This window comes from Lissotriton helveticus, chromosome 1_1 (genome assembly GCF_964261635.1).
Source record: "Lissotriton helveticus chromosome 1_1, aLisHel1.1, whole genome shotgun sequence".
Classification (NCBI taxonomy): Eukaryota; Metazoa; Chordata; class Amphibia; order Caudata; family Salamandridae; genus Lissotriton; species Lissotriton helveticus.
Genome location: NC_136057.1, coordinates 1425896767 through 1425920578, shown reverse-complemented (window position 1 = coordinate 1425920578; position 23812 = coordinate 1425896767). Strand labels below are relative to the sequence as shown.

The following is a 23812-nucleotide window of genomic DNA, read 5'->3' as shown; positions in this document are numbered from 1 at the left end:
AAATATAACTTTAGCGTCTTGTCCAAATCATACACAGTGAATGAACATTTAGTTTGTTAGAACTTGTATTTTGTGGTTTGTCTAACCTGACCTGACTTGAGCAAAAAAGCAAATGGGTAAAAAACAAAACATATATGCTTTAGTATACTCTCGACTTGTTCTGATATATAAAAGGATAAAAGTATCTATAACTGCTAGAAAATATTTCCCTTTTATGTTCTACTCGGATATTGTTCCCATAAATACGTCAGAATGAACTATTTTAAGACAATAAAAAACAGCAGCCTCATTTGATCTTCCAATACCTACGGCCACACCACCTGAAAAAGCACTTGATCTCGACTAATCTCAGGAGATATTATTATCATTAGTCACTGATTTAAGTGAAAATTTACTACGCGTTGGTCACTAAGATGTGTGAGCATTTTGTCAGAGAAGCTCTCTCTGAATGATACTTTATTTTATGTACCGTGCAAGCAGCTATCTGTACAGTTTCATTTTCCACCTATCTTTACTTCTTTATTCCCCTCCATCTAGTAAATCATTGATAACACTACTAAAGAGATAGGTTTTCCTCCTAAAATATTCTTATATGATGCAGGGATAGTGCTGAGATGTTGCATCCCTCCGGTTTATCATAAATGCACTGACGACAATCAAGCATAATGCTTATATTGCTAATCCTGTCAATAACATAGGCTCCCCTTAATCACCGGAAGGAATCTTGTGTATTCTATATGCACAAATATTTACAAGCTTGTTACTGAGTATTATATAAAAAATAGCACTTGTTTTTTTTAAATATTTTGTGAAATTTTATAATATGAAATCATTTACGACTTAAAAAACACAGTATATATATTTCATTAATTGGGAATTGGGAACAAATAATATCTGCTCACAATTACTTTCATTCATGCCCACATTCTGCTTACAATGGAAAGAGCTTTTCGATCCCCATGCAAGATGAACACATTTTTGAAGAAGATCTATATTTAAAACCTAGTTTCTAACATAATGAAACTTGAAAGATAACAAGGTATATCTGAAGCAGAGAACAGAATGAAACCTTTCAGAATTATTGATGAAATTAGTACCGAAATATTCGGGTGTTGCATGAAGCCAGCCTGTTGCTTCGAAGAGGAGATAGACTGTTATGTTTCAGTGACATAAAAACCCCATCTTATTTTACCATATATTGATAACGTTACCATACATACTTTAGACCAGACCCAGTAAATTTGTATTGGTTCTCGGGAACTTGAGATTTCACTGATTGGATGGTCATAGTAGCTTCTTGAGGCAATTGTATATATGTATGTGTTTGTCCTGAAGAAGGTCGAACAAGTTATTTGTGAGCCACGAAATACAGCGTCAACCAAAGAATTGAAGACTACCTTTAACACTGTGCAGTCAGTCTAAGATATTATATTGTTTCACGAAGGATACATACAGTTTGAGAACAGAAGATAGAGATAGAATGTTAGTAGCAGTTAAAGTAAGTGCGAATAAGGGTGTGCTGATGTTTGCATTTTGTTTCCAAGTTAATGAAACATGTATGTTGTTTTTAAAGGCATAAATTATGGTATATTCTGAAGTTTTATGGAATATTTAGAAAAACCGATCAATGAAATTTTCGATATAAAACCCCAGAACGAAGCAGGCAAATGTTTGTGCATATAATGGAGTTTATAAGATTCCTACTCAGAACAGTAGGTGTGGTTTATGGAAGTTTAGTTTATTGATTTTGCATTATTACCCTGTCCCATTAATGCTTAGAGAGGTAGCTCTTTCTGTTTTGGTTATCTGTAACTCTGAACTCCTAAGAGCTACTCAATAACATAGTCCCTGATTTGGTACTATCAAAACTGACCTCCTTTGACTCTCGACTCACACTATTTGCATTATTGGCTGATTATTTTTGGAATTGCAAAAAATTATAGTATTTCTTTTGGAAGGAAACTTTTAGGTACCGGCTTTGGGGACAAGGTTTATTAACTATATATCTGTTTATTTGACAATGGCATGGTCATTATCAAGTATACTGCCTTAAATCTCCATACCTTTACTACCATTTTCAACTTATTTCAAGCTCTTAGGGGCACCACAATAACACCAGCCAACAATTGCACGCTCACTACTGCCTTAGTACTGATCCTTTTAGGACACTGTAACTGATACTCCTTTGATTAGCCTTGAAATCTTCAAAAATTGCATCCTTAATGTACTTAATTTTACTAATCTCTCTACAACCAATGTTGCTTGTTCCCAGAACGTGATCACTTTCAATGTTATTACCATATTTTTGATTGAGACATGGGAGCCTATCAATATATCCCCTTCAGATAACAACTTGCTATCTTCTCTCACATAATTTGAGATAGGCATGTCTGAAATACATCCTCTCTAACACAATACTCTACTCCTCAAACACCATACTTCTCTCCAACACCTCCTGTGATTGTACTCATCTCACATATCTGCTCACAGATCTCTACAGTGAGGTCAAAAGGTTTACCCAGAAAAAAATTACATTATATTCAGGAAATTGTCCCTCTTTCAATAAAATCCTATATAGCTAATCTCAGCATGGTTACATCTAAACACAGGGTGTGCAACCTGAATATCGAACCCAAAATATTAGTGAAACAGAATATCAGGGCAAAATATCTAAAACAAATATTGAAAGTTAGGTATGTCTTGAGTTTGTATACCTAACTCCAACAGGCCCGGACTGGCCGTTGCGGGCACCGGGCAATCCCCCGGTGCGCCGCAAGGGCGGGGGCCGGTTTTGGGCCCTGGGGGCCGTTTTTGTTACAGGGCCGTTTATGCAGCATCAACAAAAACGGGTGAAAACCGGCCCCGGCAAAGAGCTCGGTCGCACCCCCAGCGGGCCGGCCGAGCACTTTGCCAGGGCCGGTTTTGGTTCTCAGTCCGGCCCTGAACTCCAAATACATATTACCTATGTGGTACATATATCTTCATGGTATGTAGATGTGTAGTTAGGAATAGTAAATATGTTCTTTCCTATATGCACTTACCTTTCAATATTTTGTCCTCGATGCTCTTCTATCTCAGTATTGTTGGTGTCGATATTCCGTAGTACAACCAAACTCAGAGCACAGCAGTCCCCACTAAGGAATGTTGTTTAAAGAGTCCCTTTCAGATACAACATCCTCTTGGTTATCCATGGTTGAGGCGGCCATTATCTCATTAATTACTGCTCAGCGTGATACTCTGCTCACCTGTGTCCACCTAGAACAGATAACCCTCCAATAAAGTTATCTGTCTCTTTTTTCAGTGTAGCTGGTGGATTGAGCATGACCTTGCTTCATCTGATTCTTATAGTCTGATCTTAGTGACTCTACTCTTCCTCTTACCACCATCTCTCAGAGCCCTCTTTCTATGGATACAATCCGTAGACCAAGACATCCCAAGATAAATCCTAGATATTAGCTTCCCATAATAAGCTGGCTGAAAGCAAGTAAGCCACTAATGCTGAGACAACGCCCTCTCTCAACTTTGCACCATGAAACTTCAATCCAGACTGATCTTTATGTCCTGATACAAGGTACTGTTTTTGATACTTTAATCCTAGATTGAACCAGTGTAACCTCTTCTCCAAATGCTGTTTTAACTTATCACCTTATCATTCATGATGAATTCCAAATAATATCTAATTGCTGACCAAAGTTGATGGTGGAGAAGCCCTAATTCATACGCACTCTTTAAGTACTCTCTGACATATGCTGGTAAAACTCGCATGCGGTAACATCAGTCCAACAGTTGATGATTGAAATTACTAGCAGCCATCCTCACCATTGGTGTTTAATTTCTCTGTTAACCACCTGGGTGAAATAACATATTTATACCTGAACTCATTCGTTTCAAAAACTTTATTCGATACATAAAATGAATCATAAAAGTATTGAACATACAATTCATCTTGCCTCATAGTTTTAAAAAAGAATGCTAAATTGAAAGCAAAATTATACCAAATAAAAAGACATGATGATAACAATAAGAGAAAATACAGAAAAATGATTTTCAACTAAGAAATTTCTATACATATGGTGCTACCCATAATTCTTCCTAATCTTTAGTGAGATTCTAATGAAATTTAACATTACACAGCAGATTTCCACAGAGGATAGTGATGACAAATATTCGTACCCTTCCTTATAAGTGCAAGGTTGCCTCCCCTTCAGGATTGGTTTAATAAACCGGAGTCTTGCCTCTTTGTACAGAGAACAAAAAAGAACCAGATGTAAAGTACTTTGCCTATCCCTGTTATTACAAGGACAAGGGGGCAGTCTCTCACACCAACCCCCTTGTTTCGGAAAGGCAAGTAAAAAATGAAGAATCTCCAGTCTAAACCTTGTTAAAAGGAATCGCCATTGCACATTAAGGGTGAATGTTAAATAGAACTGTGGTAGGGGTTTACAGACGTTAGCAATACCATTATCAATTACATTATCCATAGAAGGCTGATTCAGTGACTTCAGATACTTTGCCTTTATGTCCACCTTATAATTCCCCTCGATTTTTTCAGGGTTGTTAAAATAGGAACTAAGTCCAATTTTGTTCAACATATTACAGACATAGGACAACCAGGGGATCTGTTTTGAGTTTTCTAGAGCCATGCAATCAGTGATGATATCCTTGGTTAGTTGCAGGTCTTCGGATTGCCAAATTTTACCCCATAACAGTAAAGGGGACAAGCGAATTGTATCGTAAACGCTGACCATACCAATTTCATTGTGGCAGAAAGTATTTGAGGAGCTTTTTGGAACTGATAGGACCCTTTTTATAAAGTTGTTTTCCACCACTTGTATCACAGCAGGCGTTTCGGTCCCCCACACCCCTGCCCCGTAAGTAGCTACAGATAAACATTTTGAGGTATAAAGGGTTCTGAGATGCATGATGTGCCTTTGCCCCAATTTACTGCAGAAGCGGAAAATACCCTCTATTGCCCTTGTCATATTCTGGGCTCGGACCTTCATTACCGGTGTCCAACTTAGTTTACTATCAAACAGATTACCAAGGTAATTAAAGTTTCCCACTTTCCCAATTATGCGGTTGTTTACCACGAACTTCCTAATGGATGACCCCTTTGGGCCACAAGACATTACAAAGGATTTTTCAAAATTTACCTTTAAATCGAGATCAAGCATGAATTTGTTAAATGCATCTAAACACACTTGCTTGCTGTTTCCTGTCAGTGTCATTAGGACAGTATCGTCCGCATACGAAAGCATGGGAATGCTTTTACCATTAATTTTTGGGAAATCACAGCCCTGATTTAATAGGTACTGTTCTAATCCATTTGTATAAACCAGGAAGAGGAAAGGCGCCAAGATGCATCCTTGACGGACACCTTCAGTGGAAGGTATCAATTTCGTTATTTCCCCTCCAGTGCCAAATCTGATGGATACTTTTGTTGCTTCATGTAACCTACGGAGCAGTGTGACTAAAGGTTCCTCAAAGCCCATATCGCTCATCATCCTCCACAACTTATGCCTACAAACAGTATCAAAAGCGCTTGTCAAGTCCATGAAGGCCAGATGTACAGGAGATTTTTTGGCCTTCATGTACTTGCCCAAGATCAGTGCCAAGTTAAGGCACTGCTCATTTGTCCCCTTTCCACGTCTAAAACCATACTGGGAGTCAACTATCAATCCAGTAGAATCTGCCCAACTTTCTAATCTCGCCAAGATTACCCTGCCCAGAATTTTACATGAGGCATCTATTAAAGAAATCGGGCGGTAACAACGTGGATCAGACCTATTACCTTTCTTAAAGATTGGCACTACAGTTGCCTCCTTCCATGTGCCAGGAATACGGCCAACCACTACAGCTTTGAAAACATTCAATAAAATGCGTGCCCACAGACTAACATTTGACTTGAAAAAATCCAGAGGGACAGCGTCCGGGCCTGGGGCTTTTAATGATGCTCCTTTCCCTAGGGCTTCCTCAATCTCGGTCAATGTAATTGAGGAGCTGAGGGTCAAAGCCGAGGGAGGTGACACCAGGTCCCCTGTCCCTTCGGTGCTTGCCATTATTGCATAAGAATTGGGATTAAAAATCGTACTAAAATGTTGAACCCATTGTTCAGCAGTGACCTGCATAACTATAGATTCCTTGTTATCACTCTTAAAAAGGGAACGATTAATAACCTCCCAAAAGAGCCTACTGTCTTTTAGTTCTGCTGCCTTTTCAAGGTCGTCCCAAGCCATGCCTTTCAAATCCTGCTTTCTTTTTGTAATAGCGTCCCTATACGCCTTTCTACTGTTCCTTACAAGCTCTTTATTTCTTGGCTTTTGACACAGAGCTAATTTCAGTGATCGATGTGTGGCAGAACACACGGAGTCAAACCATCTCAAAGCCTTTTGGCCTCCCTTCCCTTTGGGTTTTTTTAAGCACTGTCCTACATGGCAACACAACTTCTCAAAACTTTCTATAACCTTATTTGGGTCAGATCCTGATGTTAAACATGATTCTATTTCAGATTTACAATTTACAACAATATCTTCCTCCAGTTTAGACACATTTACCTGCCCCCATTTCAGAGTAACACCCTGGTTTTTGTTATACTTAATCGGCTGTTCCCAAGTCCTTGGTGATTCTTTTGTTGGCACCCATAATGATAACATTAAAGGGTTATGATCACTAGTGGGATTTGCCACCACCTCCAACTTTTCCACATACTTAAGAAAGGTACTCGATACTAAAACAAAATCAATAGTACTCATCTCCCCCTCAAACCCTGAAAAGTTGGTATATGCAGAGTGTCTGGAGGGGACCAGGGGTCTACTACACACAAGTCATTTGTGATGATAATATTATTCAAGGCATCCCCCTGTGGTGTATGCCTGAAATGGTTTAGGGGCTGGGCGTTCAAATCCTCTAAACCACATACATTCGATCCTCCATTGTTGCACAATGTACAGTTAAAATCACCAACCCAGATGAGAGGGGAAGAAGGGTGCCTACTGCGGACTTTGCCCAGAGCATCCTCCAAACCTTGAATTGTTGAGGTATCATATCCATTAAAGATGTTATAGTACCAATTAATTAGTAACACTGATTCAGGGAAAAGGTGTTCCAGTAACAGCACTTGGTACCAATTAGTCTCTACCAGTATCGAGGTTTTAAGCTCCTGTAGTTTTGTTGACAACGCTGTCACTATTCCACCTTTTGCCCTCCCCGATGTGGATGGGACAGCTGAGACTGCAAATGTTTGAAAGCCCTCGATGTCACAGGCGGTCCTAGACCATGTCTCTTGTAAACACAGAATTCCATGAGCTTCCACAAAATCTAACCATATCTCATCTTCTAGTTTGTTTATTATTCCGGAAATATTCCAGGACAATAGAGAGATCAATGATGGTGATGAAGGCCCTTGTGTTCCATGATTACTTCCCAAGGGATCTCTTACAACAGTGGTATTTTGTTCGAGCAGTGGTAACCTATTCAGTGGTAACCTATTCATTTCATGGCCCTTGACGATGTTAACCATTGGCGTAACAGGAGTCCCCATCTGCAGATGTCCAGCATTCACATTATCGCGCTCAAGGGTTACCTGCACTAGGTCATCATCATCAATGCATATCCCTGGTTCTTCAATCGCTCCCCCATTCATAGTAGATGGTGCAATGTCTTTGATCCTAGGTGGTAGTCAATCTACCTCATCCAAATTCATTAAAGGGTCAAAGCGATTCCTCAATGGGATGTTGTTGTTGTAATTATTATTATTATTTGGGAACCATCCAGGATAATCTGTGCCCCTAAACCTTGGTCTTCGTAGGTTATAAGGGACTTGTGTAAAGTTGCCCATACTTGGTGGCCCCATGAAGTGAACTGTCTCGTGCCAAGGGGTATAGTGGTGATGGGGGCCTTGATTCATATTCTGGTTATGTGTCCAACCCGTTTGATATCTACCATTTGTGCTATACCCGTGATGGAAGGAATTTTGATCAGGGATAGTCTGATAGAGGTTGGGATAGAAATATTCAAGACCCACACACTGAATATCCCCCATCCTCCCAAACCTAGCCTTACTACAAATAATATCCTTGACCCAGTTATCTCTAAAGTTTATCAAAATGCAATCACCCTCCAGGTCTTTTTTACTTGGTCCAACCCAGGGGACCCTCCGTACACTTAGGATTTTTGTAACAGTATCCTCAGTCAAAGGCCTATTTGTATTTAGCCAGAATTTTGTTTTATTTAAGAGGTCCTCGTTTTTCTCATATTTGTTATCTGGGATTAATGGGACACCTGTCAGGATTGCCATGTAAGGGGCAGACTCCGGGGGTATATTTACATAGATCTGTCTACCTTGTAATGGGGTTTTACTTGGCGCCTGTGGTTTACTCTACGGAGTTTCTTTCACTTCAATGTTAATCGGGGCGGGCGCAGATGCGTTAACCGGTGTAGTTACCACCAGCGAGTTACTTGGCTTGTGGGCCAATGTATTCCCCTGCTTGATTTTTATTAAGGGTGCTGGTACTGCACAAAGGGTGGTACCAACGGTAATACCACTAGAATCTACAGGTGTTACAAGTAGAGATTGATGTATAGAATTGGTCTTCAGGCCATTTATCCCTAAACTGGTATTATTACTATTCGTCTTATCAACAGTGGTAACTGATTGTTTTTTATTTCCTACCAAACTCTCCAATAGGGCGGTGTTCTTGGATGTTAAAAACTCCAGTTGATCTAGTTTTGAGTTTATTATTTGGGTTTTCACCATCAGGGGATTCAGTAGACTTTTTATAAGTTTCTCGAATCCAACCATTAGATCTTTATCTTCCTTGCAAGGGTTTTTTTTCCCTAGATGCGAGAAGTTCTTTTCAATGTTGGAGAGTTGGGATCCTATGTGCGCTAATCTATCCTCAAAGGGGTTTAGAAGCTTTTTAAGCGTCTCCCAAACTACAGTCAGGAATTCAACATCATCCCCATTTATAACACAAAGTGGTCCCTCATTATTTTCCTTCACTATTGTCAGTTTATCCTTATCTTGAATTATCGCCAGTGAGCCTACATCAGCCTCTGGTATAAGGTCAGAAGGACGTGTATTAATCACTGGGGACGGAGATGGCAACTTGGTGAATAATTGGGACTTTGCAGCCTTTACTTTTTTCCTAGCGTATGATGTTTGTTTACCGCGCTTCCTTTTGGTGTATGGCCCTCGCTGTTTGATTTCAGGAATTCCTCCAGTCTGCTCTGTAGATATTAGTTTTAAGCCCAACACCGGCACACCTTTTTTACACTCCTTCGTTTCCTCTATTAACCCATTCATAGATGTTTTTAAAGAATTAGGGGATAATGATGATGATGGTAAAATCTCCTTTTGTATGGGTGTAGTGGGAACAGTTGGCTGGTGGATATCTGCAGTTGTTTCAACCAGTTTCAGTGGCTGGCCGGTAGAACGGTCAGGGGTTTTAGCAAAGGCAATGGCACCTAAAGAGGATTTTTTGGCCGCAACTAACTCCTGTGACAGCCTCCTTGCAGCGTCCAGTTCAGATGAAACTCGACGTTGCATTTTGGCAATCTCGTTATCTATGGCAGAATGAGTTTTGGTAATGAAGTCGTCTAGGGTTCCATTTTTTAATTTAGATTTTACAGCCCTCTCCTTATACTCCCGGGATGACATGGTATCTAGTGATAACAATAGAGCCTGTATATTGAGACCAAGAGGGCTGGCCCAGTCCAGTCTACTCAGTCCTCGAACGGCCTCAAACGGCCCGCTCTTTGCCCGGTCTTCGCCCCGGTCGCTCCCGCGCGCTCCCGCGCCGCGGGTGCCCTACCCGATAGAAATAGGGGAGGGCAGGGGGCGGTACCGGCAGGGAGAGCGGCCACAGGTGGTGCACGCAGCGACTCCTGGTCACTGGAGTCCCTGTTAGGCAGCTCGCAGCCCTGCCGGTGTCCAAGGGTTGATGCTGATTTACAAGACAGGCTCCCCCTTCTCCTCCTACTCGAAGAGAGTCACGCTACGCAGCGGGACCCGCGCAGCGGGTCCGGCAAGGCGTTGCAGGGCAGCAGCAAAACACGAGGCTCCAAAGCGCTGGTGAGTCCGTGAAAGTATCCCACAAGGCAAGGGAAAATGCTCACTTTTGATTCCGCTTGTCAGGGGCGGTGCCGGCAGGGAGAGCGGCCACAGGTGGTGCACGCAGGGACTCCTGGTCACTGGAGTCCCTGTTAGGCAGCTCGCAGCCCTGCCGGTGTCCAAGGGTTGATGCTGATTTACAAGACAGGCTCCCCCTTCTCCTCCTACTCGAAGAGAGTGACGCTACGCAGCGGGACCCGCACAGCGGGTCCGGCAAGGCGTTGCAGGGCAGCAGCAAAACACGAGGCTCCAAAGCGCTGGTGAGTCCGTGAAAGTATCCCACAAGGCAAGGGAAAATGCTCACTTTTGATTCCGCTTGTCAGGGGCGGTGCCGGCAGGGAGAGCGGCCACAGGTGGTGCACGCAGGGACTCCTGGTCACTGGAGTCCCTGTTAGGCAGCTCGCAGCCCTGCCGGTGTACAAGGGTTGATGCTGATTTACAAGACAGGCTCCCCCTTCTCCTCGTACTCGAAGAGAGTCACGCTACGCAGCGGGACCCGCGCAGCGGGTCCGGCAAGGCGTTGCAGGGCAGCAGCAAAACACGAGGCTCCAAAGCGCTGGTGAGTCCGTGAAAGTATCCCACAAGGCAAGGGAAAATGCTCACTTTTGATTCCGCTTGTCAGGGGCGGTGCCGGCAGGGAGAGCGGCCACAGGTGGTGCACGCAGGGACTCCTGGTCACTGGAGTCCCTGTTAGGCAGCTCGCAGCCCTGCCGGTGTCCAAGGGTTGATGCTGATTTACAAGACAGGCTCCCCCTTCTCCTCCTACTCGAAGAGAGTCACGCTACGCAGCGGGACCCGCGCAGCGGGTCCGGCAAGGCGTTGCAGGGCAGCAGCAAAACACGAGGCTCCAAAGCGCTGGTGAGTCCGTGAAAGTATCCCACAAGGCAAGGGAAAATGCTCACTTTTGATTCCGCTTGTCAGGGGCGGTGCCGGCAGGGAGAGCGGCCACAGGTGGTGCACGCAGGGACTCCTGGTCACTGGAGTCCCTGTAAGGCAGCTCGCAGCCCTGCCGGTGTCCAAGGGTTGATGCTGATTTACAAGACAGGCTCCCCCTTCTCCTCCTACTCGAAGAGAGTCACGCTACGCAGCGGGACCCGCGCAGCGGGTCCGGCAAGGCGTTGCAGGGCAGCAGCAAAACACGAGGCTCCAAAGCGCTGGTGAGTCCGTGAAAGTATCCCACAAGGCAAGGGAAAATGCTCACTTTTGATTCCGCTTGTTAGGGGCGGTGCCGGCAGGAAGAGCGGCCACAGGTGGTGCACGCAGGGACTCCTGGTCACTGGAGTCCCTGTTAGGCAGCTCGCAGCCCTGCCGGTGTCCAAGGGTTGATGCTGATTTACAAGACAGGCTCCCCCTTCTCCTCCTACTCGAAGAGAGTCACGCTACGCAGCGGGTCCGGCAAGGCGTTGCAGGGCAGCAGCAAAACACGAGGCTCCAAAGCGCTGGTGAGTCCGTGAAAGTATCCCACAAGGCAAGGGAAAATGCTCACTTTTGATTCCGCTTGTCAGGGGCGGTGCCGGCAGGGAGAGCGGCCACAGGTGGTGCACGCAGGGACTCCTGGTCACTGGAGTCCCTGTTAGGCAGCTCGCAGCCCTGCCGGTGTCCAAGGGTTGATGCTGATTTACAAGACAGGCTCCCCCTTCTCCTCCTACTCGAAGAGAGTCACGCTACGCAGCGGGACCCGCGCAGCGGGTCCGGCAAGGCGTTGCAGGGCAGCAGCAAAACACGAGGCTCCAAAGCGCTGGTGAGTCCGTGAAAGTATCCCACAAGGCAAGGGAAAATGCTCACTTTTGATTCCGCTTGTCAGGGGCGGTGCCGGCAGGGAGAGCGGCCACAGGTGGTGCACGCAGGGACTCCTGGTCACTGGAGTCCCTGTTAGGCAGCTCGCAGCCCTGCCAGTGTCCAAGGGTTGATGCTGATTTACAAGACAGGCTCCCCCTTCTCCTCCTACTCGAAGAGAGTCACGCTACGCAGCGGGACCCACGCAGCGGGTCCGGCAAGGCGTTGCAGGGCAGCAGCAAAACACGAGGCTCCAAAGCGCTGGTGAGTCCGTGAAAGTATCCCACAAGGCAAGGGAAAATGCTCACTTTTGATTCCGCTTGTCAGGGGCTGTGCCGGCAGGGAGAGCGGCCACAGGTGGTGCACGCAGGGACTCCTGGTCACTGGAGTCCCTGTTAGGCAGCTCGCAGCCCTGCCGGTGTCCAAGGGTTGATGCTGATTTACAAGACAGGCTCCCCCTTCTCCTCCTACTCGAAGAGAGTCACGCTACGCAGCGGGACCCGCGCAGCGGGTCCGGCAAGGCGTTGCAGGGCAGCAGCAAAACACGAGGCTCCAAAGCGCTGGTGAGTCCGTGAAAGTATCCCACAAGGCAAGGGAAAATGCTCACTTTTGATTCCGCTTGTCAGGGGCGGTGCCGGCAGGGAGAGCGGCCACAGGTGGTGCACGCAGGGACTCCTGGTCACTGGAGTCCCTGTTAGGCAGCTCGCAGCCCTGCCGGTGTCCAAGGGTTGATGCTGATTTACAAGACAGGCTCCCCCTTCTCCTCCTACTCGAAGAGAGTCACGCTATGCAGCGGGACCCGCGCAGCGGGTCCGGCAAGGCGTTGCAGGGCAGCAGCAAAACACGAGGCTCCAAAGCGCTGGTGAGTCCGTGAAAGTATCCCACAAGGCAAGGGAAAATGCTCACTTTTGATTCCGCTTGTCAGGGGCGGTGCCGGCAGGGAGAGCGGCCACAGGTGGTGCACGCAGGGACTCCTGGTCACTGGAGTCCCTGTAAGGCAGCTCGCAGCCCTGCCGGTGTCCAAGGGTTGATGCTGATTTACAAGACAGGCTCCCCCTTCTCCTCCTACTCGAAGAGAGTCACGCTACGCAGCGGGACCCGCGCAGCGGGTCCGGCAAGGCGTTGCAGGGCAGCAGCAAAACACGAGGCTCCAAAGCGCTGGTGAGTCCGTGAAAGTATCCCACAAGGCAAGGGAAAATGCTCACTTTTGATTCCGCTTGTCAGGGGCGGTGCCGGCAGGGAGAGCGGCCACAGGTGGTGCACGCAGGGACTCCTGGTCACTGGAGTCCCTGTAAGGCAGCTCGCAGCCCTGCCGGTGTCCAAGGGTTGATGCTGATTTACAAGACAGGCTCCCCCTTCTCCTCCTACTCGAAGAGAGTCACGCTACGCAGCGGGACCCGCGCAGCGGGTCCGGCAAGGCGTTGCAGGGCAGCAGCAAAACACGAGGCTCCAAAGCGCTGGTGAGTCCGTGAAAGTATCCCACAAGGCAAGGGAAAATGCTCACTTTTGATTCCGCTTGTTAGGGGCGGTGCCGGCAGGAAGAGCGGCCACAGGTGGTGCACGCAGGGACTCCTGGTCACTGGAGTCCCTGTTAGGCAGCTCGCAGCCCTGCCGGTGTCCAAGGGTTGATGCTGATTTACAAGACAGGCTCCCCCTTCTCCTCCTACTCGAAGAGAGTCACGCTACGCAGCGGGTCCGGCAAGGCGTTGCAGGGCAGCAGCAAAACACGAGGCTCCAAAGCGCTGGTGAGTCCGTGAAAGTATCCCACAAGGCAAGGGAAAATGCTCACTTTTGATTCCGCTTGTCAGGGGCGGTGCCGGCAGGGAGAGCGGCCACAGGTGGTGCACGCAGGGACTCCTGGTCACTGGAGTCCCTGTTAGGCAGCTCGCAGCCCTGCCGGTGTCCAAGGGTTGATGCTGATTTACAAGACAGGCTCCCCCTTCTCCTCCTACTCGAAGAGAGTCACGCTACGCAGCGGGACCCGCGCAGCGGGTCCGGCAAGGCGTTGCAGGGCAGCAGCAAAACACGAGGCTCCAAAGCGCTGGTGAGTCCGTGAAAGTATCCCACAAGGCAAGGGAAAATGCTCACTTTTGATTCCGCTTGTCAGGGGCGGTGCCGGCAGGGAGAGCGGCCACAGGTGGTGCACGCAGGGACTCCTGGTCACTGGAGTCCCTGTTAGGCAGCTCGCAGCCCTGCCAGTGTCCAAGGGTTGATGCTGATTTACAAGACAGGCTCCCCCTTCTCCTCCTACTCGAAGAGAGTCACGCTACGCAGCGGGACCCACGCAGCGGGTCCGGCAAGGCGTTGCAGGGCAGCAGCAAAACACGAGGCTCCAAAGCGCTGGTGAGTCCGTGAAAGTATCCCACAAGGCAAGGGAAAATGCTCACTTTTGATTCCGCTTGTCAGGGGCTGTGCCGGCAGGGAGAGCGGCCACAGGTGGTGCACGCAGGGACTCCTGGTCACTGGAGTCCCTGTTAGGCAGCTCGCAGCCCTGCCGGTGTCCAAGGGTTGATGCTGATTTACAAGACAGGCTCCCCCTTCTCCTCCTACTCGAAGAGAGTCACGCTACGCAGCGGGACCCGCGCAGCGGGTCCGGCAAGGCGTTGCAGGGCAGCAGCAAAACACGAGGCTCCAAAGCGCTGGTGAGTCCGTGAAAGTATCCCACAAGGCAAGGGAAAATGCTCACTTTTGATTCCGCTTGTCAGGGGCGGTGCCGGCAGGGAGAGCGGCCACAGGTGGTGCACGCAGGGACTCCTGGTCACTGGAGTCCCTGTTAGGCAGCTCGCAGCCCTGCCGGTGTCCAAGGGTTGATGCTGATTTACAAGACAGGCTCCCCCTTCTCCTCCTACTCGAAGAGAGTCACGCTATGCAGCGGGACCCGCGCAGCGGGTCCGGCAAGGCGTTGCAGGGCAGCAGCAAAACACGAGGCTCCAAAGCGCTGGTGAGTCCGTGAAAGTATCCCACAAGGCAAGGGAAAATGCTCACTTTTGATTCCGCTTGTCAGGGGCGGTGCCGGCAGGGAGAGCGGCCACAGGTGGTGCACGCAGGGACTCCTGGTCACTGGAGTCCCTGTTAGGCAGCTCGCAGCCCTGCCGGTGTCCAAGGGTTGATGCTGATTTACAAGACAGGCTCCCCCTTCTCCTCCTACTCGAAGAGAGTCACGCTACGCAGCGGGACCCGCGCAGCGGGTCCGGCAAGGCGTTGCAGGGCAGCAGCAAAACACGAGGCTCCAAAGCGCTGGTGAGTCCGTGAAAGTATCCCACAAGGCAAGGGAAAATGCTCACTTTTGATTCCGCTTGTCAGGGGCGGTGCCGGCAGGGAGAGCGGCCACAGGTGGTGCACGCAGGGACTCCTGGTCACTGGAGTCCCTGTTAGGCAGCTCGCAGCCCTGCCGGTGTCCAAGGGTTGATGCTGATTTACAAGACAGGCTCCCCCTTCTCCTCCTACTCGAAGAGAGTCACGCTACGCAGCGGGACCCGCGCAGCGGGTCCGGCAAGGCGTTGCAGGGCAGCAGCAAAACACGAGGCTCCAAAGCGCTGGTGAGTCCGTGAAAGTATCCCACAAGGCAAGGGAAAATGCTCACTTTTGATTCCGCTTGTCAGGGGCGGTGCCGGCAGGGAGAGCGGCCACAGGTGGTGCACGCAGGGACTCCTGGTCACTGGAGTCCCTGTAAGGCAGCTCGCAGCCCTGCCGGTGTCCAAGGGTTGATGCTGATTTACAAGACAGGCTCCCCCTTCTCCTCCTACTCGAAGAGAGTCACGCTACGCAGCGGGACCCGCGCAGCGGGTCCGGCAAGGCGTTGCAGGGCAGCAGCAAAACACGAGGCTCCAAAGCGCTGGTGAGTCCGTGAAAGTATCCCACAAGGCAAGGGAAAATGCTCACTTTTGATTCCGCTTGTTAGGGGCGGTGCCGGCAGGAAGAGCGGCCACAGGTGGTGCACGCAGGGACTCCTGGTCACTGGAGTCCCTGTTAGGCAGCTCGCAGCCCTGCCGGTGTCCAAGGGTTGATGCTGATTTACAAGACAGGCTCCCCCTTCTCCTCCTACTCGAAGAGAGTCACGCTACGCAGCGGGTCCGGCAAGGCGTTGCAGGGCAGCAGCAAAACACGAGGCTCCAAAGCGCTGGTGAGTCCGTGAAAGTATCCCACAAGGCAAGGGAAAATGCTCACTTTTGATTCCGCTTGTCAGGGGCGGTGCCGGCAGGGAGAGCGGCCACAGGTGGTGCACGCAGGGACTCCTGGTCACTGGAGTCCCTGTTAGGCAGCTCGCAGCCCTGCCGGTGTCCAAGGGTTGATGCTGATTTACAAGACAGGCTCCCCCTTCTCCTCCTACTCGAAGAGAGTCACGCTACGCAGCGGGACCCGCGCAGCGGGTCCGGCAAGGCGTTGCAGGGCAGCAGCAAAACACGAGGCTCCAAAGCGCTGGTGAGTCCGTGAAAGTATCCCACAAGGCAAGGGAAAATGCTCACTTTTGATTCCGCTTGTCAGGGGCGGTGCCGGCAGGGAGAGCGGCCACAGGTGGTGCACGCAGGGACTCCTGGTCACTGGAGTCCCTGTTAGGCAGCTCGCAGCCCTGCCAGTGTCCAAGGGTTGATGCTGATTTACAAGACAGGCTCCCCCTTCTCCTCCTACTCGAAGAGAGTCACGCTACGCAGCGGGACCCACGCAGCGGGTCCGGCAAGGCGTTGCAGGGCAGCAGCAAAACACGAGGCTCCAAAGCGCTGGTGAGTCCGTGAAAGTATCCCACAAGGCAAGGGAAAATGCTCACTTTTGATTCCGCTTGTCAGGGGCTGTGCCGGCAGGGAGAGCGGCCACAGGTGGTGCACGCAGGGACTCCTGGTCACTGGAGTCCCTGTTAGGCAGCTCGCAGCCCTGCCGGTGTCCAAGGGTTGATGCTGATTTACAAGACAGGCTCCCCCTTCTCCTCCTACTCGAAGAGAGTCACGCTACGCAGCGGGACCCGCGCAGCGGGTCCGGCAAGGCGTTGCAGGGCAGCAGCAAAACACGAGGCTCCAAAGCGCTGGTGAGTCCGTGAAAGTATCCCACAAGGCAAGGGAAAATGCTCACTTTTGATTCCGCTTGTCAGGGGCGGTGCCGGCAGGGAGAGCGGCCACAGGTGGTGCACGCAGGGACTCCTGGTCACTGGAGTCCCTGTAAGGCAGCTCGCAGCCCTGCCGGTGTCCAAGGGTTGATGCTGATTTACAAGACAGGCTCCCCCTTCTCCTCCTACTCGAAGAGAGTCACGCTACGCAGCGGGACCCGCGCAGCGGGTCCGGCAAGGCGTTGCAGGGCAGCAGCAAAACACGAGGCTCCAAAGCGCTGGTGAGTCCGTGAAAGTATCCCACAAGGCAAGGGAAAATGCTCACTTTTGATTCCGCTTGTTAGGGGCGGTGCCGGCAGGAAGAGCGGCCACAGGTGGTGCACGCAGGGACTCCTGGTCACTGGAGTCCCTGTTAGGCAGCTCGCAGCCCTGCCGGTGTCCAAGGGTTGATGCTGATTTACAAGACAGGCTCCCCCTTCTCCTCCTACTCGAAGAGAGTCACGCTACGCAGCGGGACCCGCGCAGCGGGTCCGGCAAGGCGTTGCAGGGCAGCAGCAAAACACGAGGCTCCAAAGCGCTGGTGAGTCCGTGAAAGTATCCCCTGAACTCATATGCCTATTTGCTAATAAGCTCCTTTCTTCTTACTAACATATGTTTCTTTGGTGATTCCAGTCTCCATTGGTAAAAATAAATGTACATGCACCAACATTAAATCTTTCGAAAAAGAAAACAATCTTTCTGAGCATAGTACACACCCAACCCACAACAAATGCCCCATTCTTGTTCAAGTCATCCACAAACTAGATTGCTTAATTCTCTAGGATCCTGTGTCTGTCGATTTTTCAGGTTTCAAGCATATTGCTCTTTCAGTCTGTTTTACCTCATCTTGTATAAACGAGCTTTCAAACACTAAGGTTTAAGATAATAAAAAGGTGTGCCTCACTGTTCAATGTTCATCTTCATGACAAAAGGAAAGCTCTCACTGCCTCTGAAAATAAATGGAAGAAAGAACCCACTGGCAGCAATCCTCTACATATAAGAGTTATGGAAGTAATTTACAAATGCTGCCTACATCCCCTTCTTTGAAAAATAATGCCACGGCAAGAAACTGTCCTTACGAACTGTTAAAAAAATGTCCAAGATCAATCCCTACCCACTGACTCGGCCACTAGCTTATGCCCCAATTTAAGATGGAATAAATTAGCAACTTTTTTCTAAAACACAATACCGGAAATTAGGAAAGTAGTGAACTCCCTCCCCCACCTGCCTGATAACAACATACCCAGCAACTACAAAAATATTTCCACTTTCTGGAACAAATCCAGCTCCATTTCTTCCTAATTCCTTAGCAAAGTGATTTCTGATATTTCATCATTTTATTACTTAAAAAAAAACATTTCTAATTAATTTGCTAATGAACATACAATTGGCTGAGCATCATTAATTCCTCCGTCCACCATGGTACTGACTCTAACCTTCTTGGTCATGTGCATCCAATCCTAAAAAGACACTGATGCAAAACAGTGTAATAATTGCAGCTCTCACAGGACCCTCTTTCCTCACAATTATGCATGACAAATGTGTTGCCTATCTACTGGTGAATTACACCTCAGAGGTGGTGTGCCACCCAGAGAGCAGAAGGGAAAACTGCATGAATCAAAATACTTTGAAGCAAAACCTTAGGAGGGTGGGTCCTGCCTGGAGACTGAGCCAGTGAAAACACAAGCACTCTTGTGAAGTGCTCAAAAGACAAGAAAAACGTTGCTCCTAAAACGGGAGCAGTGGATGGACCAAGTACTCGGCCCTTGCTCTGTGGGAGGGCCAAACACAATAAGAGTCATGACGCATGCATGCCATGTACACATGAGAACAAAGGATTTCAGAGGAACGATGGAGCCAGCAAATGTTAAACCTGGGGGAGGTGAAGCCCACAGATTGAACACAACACGTCTCTTAGACACAGCGAGTGCGCTGTCTGACCGAGACCTAAAAACTCTCTTTATCCATCTGTCTAACAAAGTAACTGGCAAGACCAGCACAGATTAGACCAAAGCTCAAACCACTAAGAGCTGAAGTTTCAAACGTATTCCATAAACAAAATGAAAGGATTCTATCTCACTGGGTAGAGAACTCAATCTCTGGGGGTACGGTATTATAATTGTCACCAATACCTTACCCCTCAATTTCAACCTGGGATCCATTTTTCATCATGGTTCTCATAACAAATCCATAACTAGTAGCATTTGGTAGGAACATGAGATATTTGCTCTCTAAGACTGACTTAATTCTGTAAATTCAACCTGTGGTGATATGTGGAATTGATTAGGAGAGTGCCCTGCTCAATGGTCTGCTTAAAACAAGACCCACAGCCCTCAAAGCTGTCCTCCACTCTACTGCAAGACAAAGTTTCAAAGTATGTGTTTTTACCACCCCCTATAGGCTGCCTCTGGAATCAGAAAGCATATGCATAACAACTAGCATCAACTCTAAAGCTCTTCATGTGGACAATCCCAACTACTTGTTGGAAAAACTGAAAACTTCCAGTACCTGGAGTAGTTTGAGGAGGAAATCTCTTCTTATTTGAAACTCCCCATTTCAGGGGGAAAACACACACAAGCGTCCTTTCTTGATCAGTGCCTCTGAAATTTGGAACACCGTCCTGACAGATATTCGATTGCTCCTCCTCTCAATCTTTTGAAAAAAATACATCAAGCCACATCCACTTGGTAAATTTAGCCTCTCATACTTCTTGTACATTTTGAACTACGTGTGTGTGTGAGTATTCATAAGCACTGTCTGCTAATGTCTTTATTATTCACCTACGTGTATGAGAACTCATGAAAAATCTCTCTCATATATAATCACCATTATCCAGTGTTGTGTGTCCGCATTTCCAGGTTGGATATATTGAAGCATTTGAGATGGCATGCCCCTCTGCTCTCATACTTCTTGAGCATAGTTTGGGTTTCTTTCCTGTGCTCGCCAATACAGTATATCGAGAATGCTGTCTACAAGTGGGGCTCAGGCTGTCTATTGACAGCATTGTATGAGATGTGTCCAGTGGTCCTCATGCAGTGTCAAGTAAGACATGTTTCAGGCTGCTTGGATTGGGATGCAGTTTTGTACATGTCTCTGCCTCATGATGTAGTGCGGTGAAATAAGTATTTCTAGTACATGACAAGGCCATTTGAGTTGTGTCTCTATCTTATAATGTGATATTCATGCAAGAAGTATCTTTGACTGACTATGGAGAGTCTAGTGCAGTGTCCTTGCCTTATCATACGTGCCACACAGTGATGTGGAATGATGCATGTCTGGCTTATCACATAGTGCATTTGAGGGGTATCTCTGCCTCATGGTGTAGTGTAATACAAAAAAATATGCCTGGCTCGTGATACAGGCTCTTATGAAAAGCATCTCCGGATTTGACATGGCATTGTTTGTGGTGTTCCCTAGCTCATCATTCAGTGTCGTGCTTTTTGACTCAGGGTTGTGGGAGATGCACCTCTGGCTTGTGATGCAGTGTCATTTTAGATTATCTCTTTATTGTGGTGGGATGCGATGCACGTAGTCATCCTGGATCACGATGAAACAGGCTTGTGACATGATGCTGTTCGAGCATTGTCCTTAGCACATCATTTGATGCACAGTCATTGCATATTTCTTGCTCATAATGCAGTTTTTTGTAAGGTGAGTCCCTTCCTCTGTATGTGGTACCATACTGGATATGACGCATTGTTGGTTAAGATGACCCCCTGGCATAGCATTATTCAAGAGCTATCTCAGCCTAACGGTGTGGTGGAAATTATATTTATGGCCTGTGCCAAAATTCATATCTGCACACCGAGCAGTGTCAAGCGGTGTTGTGGAAGATCTACTCCTGCCTTGTAACCTGGTGTCACTAAAGAAGTATATCTGCCTCATGAAGCTGTGTAGTTAAGAATTTATTACTGGTTCGTGACATAAAATCCTGTGAGATGTAAATCTGGTTTGGGGCGTGGTGTCATTTGAGCTGTATCCCTGCCACAAGATGCAGTGTTTGTACAAGACTTATTTCTGCCTTGTGATGTAGTGTCAGGCGTAATGTGTCCTTGCCTTGTGATAGATTGTCATCAGTGTCATACGAGATATACCTCTAGGACGTAGCACTGTGGGGCTGATTCACAAAGTGTCTCCACACTCCTGGCGGAGGCCGCGCACTTGTGGCGGGACCTCTGATATGGGTATCTGCAGTACAGAGGTCCCGCTACGAGGGTGGGGCCTCCGTCACAAGTGCTGGTGCCCTGTGTGAATCGGCCCCAACGTCTCTGTCTCATGTGGTAGTTTCATCCAAACCCACTTAAAACAATATTTTACAATTTCTACCACAGATGCCACTAAACTAAACTTATGTCGCTTGCTGCACTCCAAAAGTACTAATTTAATCAACTGGTTCTGCATGAAAAATAGAGACGTAGAGGACGAAAATGATGACTCTTAAGTTGCTTGCAGAAACAAGGGAAGGCATTGTTTTCTGTAAATTCTTTGGTGAGGCAGTTTTACGGTTTGCAGGTGTGTGCTGCAGATCTGTGACTCCCCATTGGGGTTAACTTTAAAGGGCGCGACTATTAAACGCTGAAGGAGGACACCACCTAGGCAATGTTGTTGAGCTTGAACTGTATCCTGAACTGAACTGGAGGACCCTGAACCCTTCTTCTTCAGTTCAGGAACAAGACTGACAAATTGGGTGCTTACTTATGTTGCTGCATTAAAATGCTGGATAACCGTGCATACAAGAGGTTAAAGAAGTTGATGCTGGAAATATAAAGTTCCCTACTACAGTTCCCTACTTCGTGCCAGTTTTTGTCAGACTAAAAAAGACGTTGGAAGTTCAAGTTTGGCAAGCTGAATAAAGCAATCTGAACTAGTGGCCCAACTTGGAGGGCTGTTGTCATATTGTTGTCCAACATGCACATTGACTTTTATTTCACTGTTACTGCCAGGATTCCCCAAAGGGTAGAGAGTGGCAAAGGTCTCGAACGCTGCGCTGTCTTTAGTACTCAAAAAGGGACCTCATTTTTGAATCACTGATTTGAATTGAGCAGCCAGACACCCACTCTTTAATGTCGACAGACCTATGGTGGACAAATTCAATATATTAGTAATCTCATTCCATATTATTGGTTGGTTTTCTTCTAAATCTCATTTGTTTGCTTCTTATTTTTATTTTTTTTCCAAAACGCAGTTTTATTAAGTCAGCAGATAAAACAGTCGCATCTCGAACAGGAGAAAAGCAGTTAGTTCTGGTCAGCAGTATAAGAATCAATCTGGTGAATTCCATATGACAATTACAAAATAAAAAGGAAGATAAACATTTTGGGCTTGTAAACAGCAGCTCACAACTTTATAACCAAGTGTGCCATGTGCAACATAATAATCTGTGTAACATATCTTGCAAGCCAGCTCTCATATAAGGTAGGTCCCTGCATCACTTCTTGTCCGCTTGATCTATCATCTTGAGATCTCGGCATCCATACAGCGTGGTGGAGGGTGTTCCAAAACAAGACCTTGGTAATCTGCCCAGTGTCTCCAGATTTTGAAATGTTTCTGTGGGCAGCCTCGTGCTTTAAATATATGTTGTTCCATGTTCATACACCAATCCAGACCCGCCCTCCATGTCCCAAGTTTAGGTGGGGTCGAGTCTTTCCATGCCCTGGCTATATCCCTTTTGCTATGTATAGCTGGCTATGTGTCTGCTGCTACTGTTTATGTAGAGGACAGACTGGACAATCAACCACTGTGAAAAATGTCCATCAGTTACTCATTTTCGGGCTCCCAGTACATCATTTGGTCTACTCCACAGTAGTGTGACCACCACTCTATCCCCATAGATATATATCGGAGAAATATAGTGGTGGATGAATGTCTGGTAAGTTTTTTTTCATTTGTGAGTAACGGAAAGCAGTGCATAAAAAATAAGTGCAAAGGGAAAAATATAAGTATAAGATTGGATAGTGCATACAAACATTACTTTATTCTAAGGTCATGCACCTCCAATGTTAAAAACAACAATAGTGCAAAAAAGTCAGGTGGTTCAAACAAATAACTTCTGACTGGGCTATCTGGTCGACATGTTTCTGCGGGTAATGGTCATATATTATACCAACCGCTTCCTCAGGACCCATAAACTTAATTGCTACTGCATAACGTGATAATGTGTGAAAAAAACAACAGGACATTTGTGAACAGAAAAAAGTGTCACCTGTACACTTCCATTTTCCTCCTATGAAAGTCCGGTTGAAATAAAGCCAGCATGTCAACATGTAATGAAATATAAACAATAATAACACCTTCATTAGTAAGGGCTATACAAGCGATATTGCTATAATCATATCAGTACTGTATCTGGGTCAAATGACCCTAGTATGAATCACATTGTATCTAAAATCAATGCCTCACCTTAATTTGTAAGGGGAATTGCCTCACCTCACCTGGCAAACAGCTCAGGAAAATGAAGCCCCGCTCTAAAAATGCAGAAAATGTATACAAAGATCAATATTAAAAAACCTGTGTCGGGTCAAGGCAGAGACAAACCTGTGGGATGCTCAGACAGCAAGCCACTGGGGGTCAATTGTCTTATCATTCCAAAGTCTTATTCCAAAATAATGGGCCACATGGTTAATTACAATGGTGTCAGGCATCAGATGTTAAGAGTAGCCAGTAATTAAATCCTGCTATTATTTCTTGATGTCTGCCCTTTGCCTGTTGAGCCATTTTAACAGATAGCTAAAGCGCATCCATGCATAGCTTGTGTGCATTAAGGTCTGCCGTGTGCGGCCAGAAGATAGAAAAATATACTTTTCTGGGCGCGCGCTGTGAGTCACAGGACGCGTTCAGGCGCTGAATCT

At 47.4% G+C, this 23812-nt stretch overlaps 1 protein-coding gene across 1 annotated transcript in view; it reads left to right on the top strand.

Moving 5' to 3' along the window:
* CACNA1A (calcium voltage-gated channel subunit alpha1 A) overlaps nt 1-23812 on the top strand; it is a 1120700-nt gene that overhangs the window by 42212 nt on the left and 1054676 nt on the right. The window lies entirely within an intron of this gene.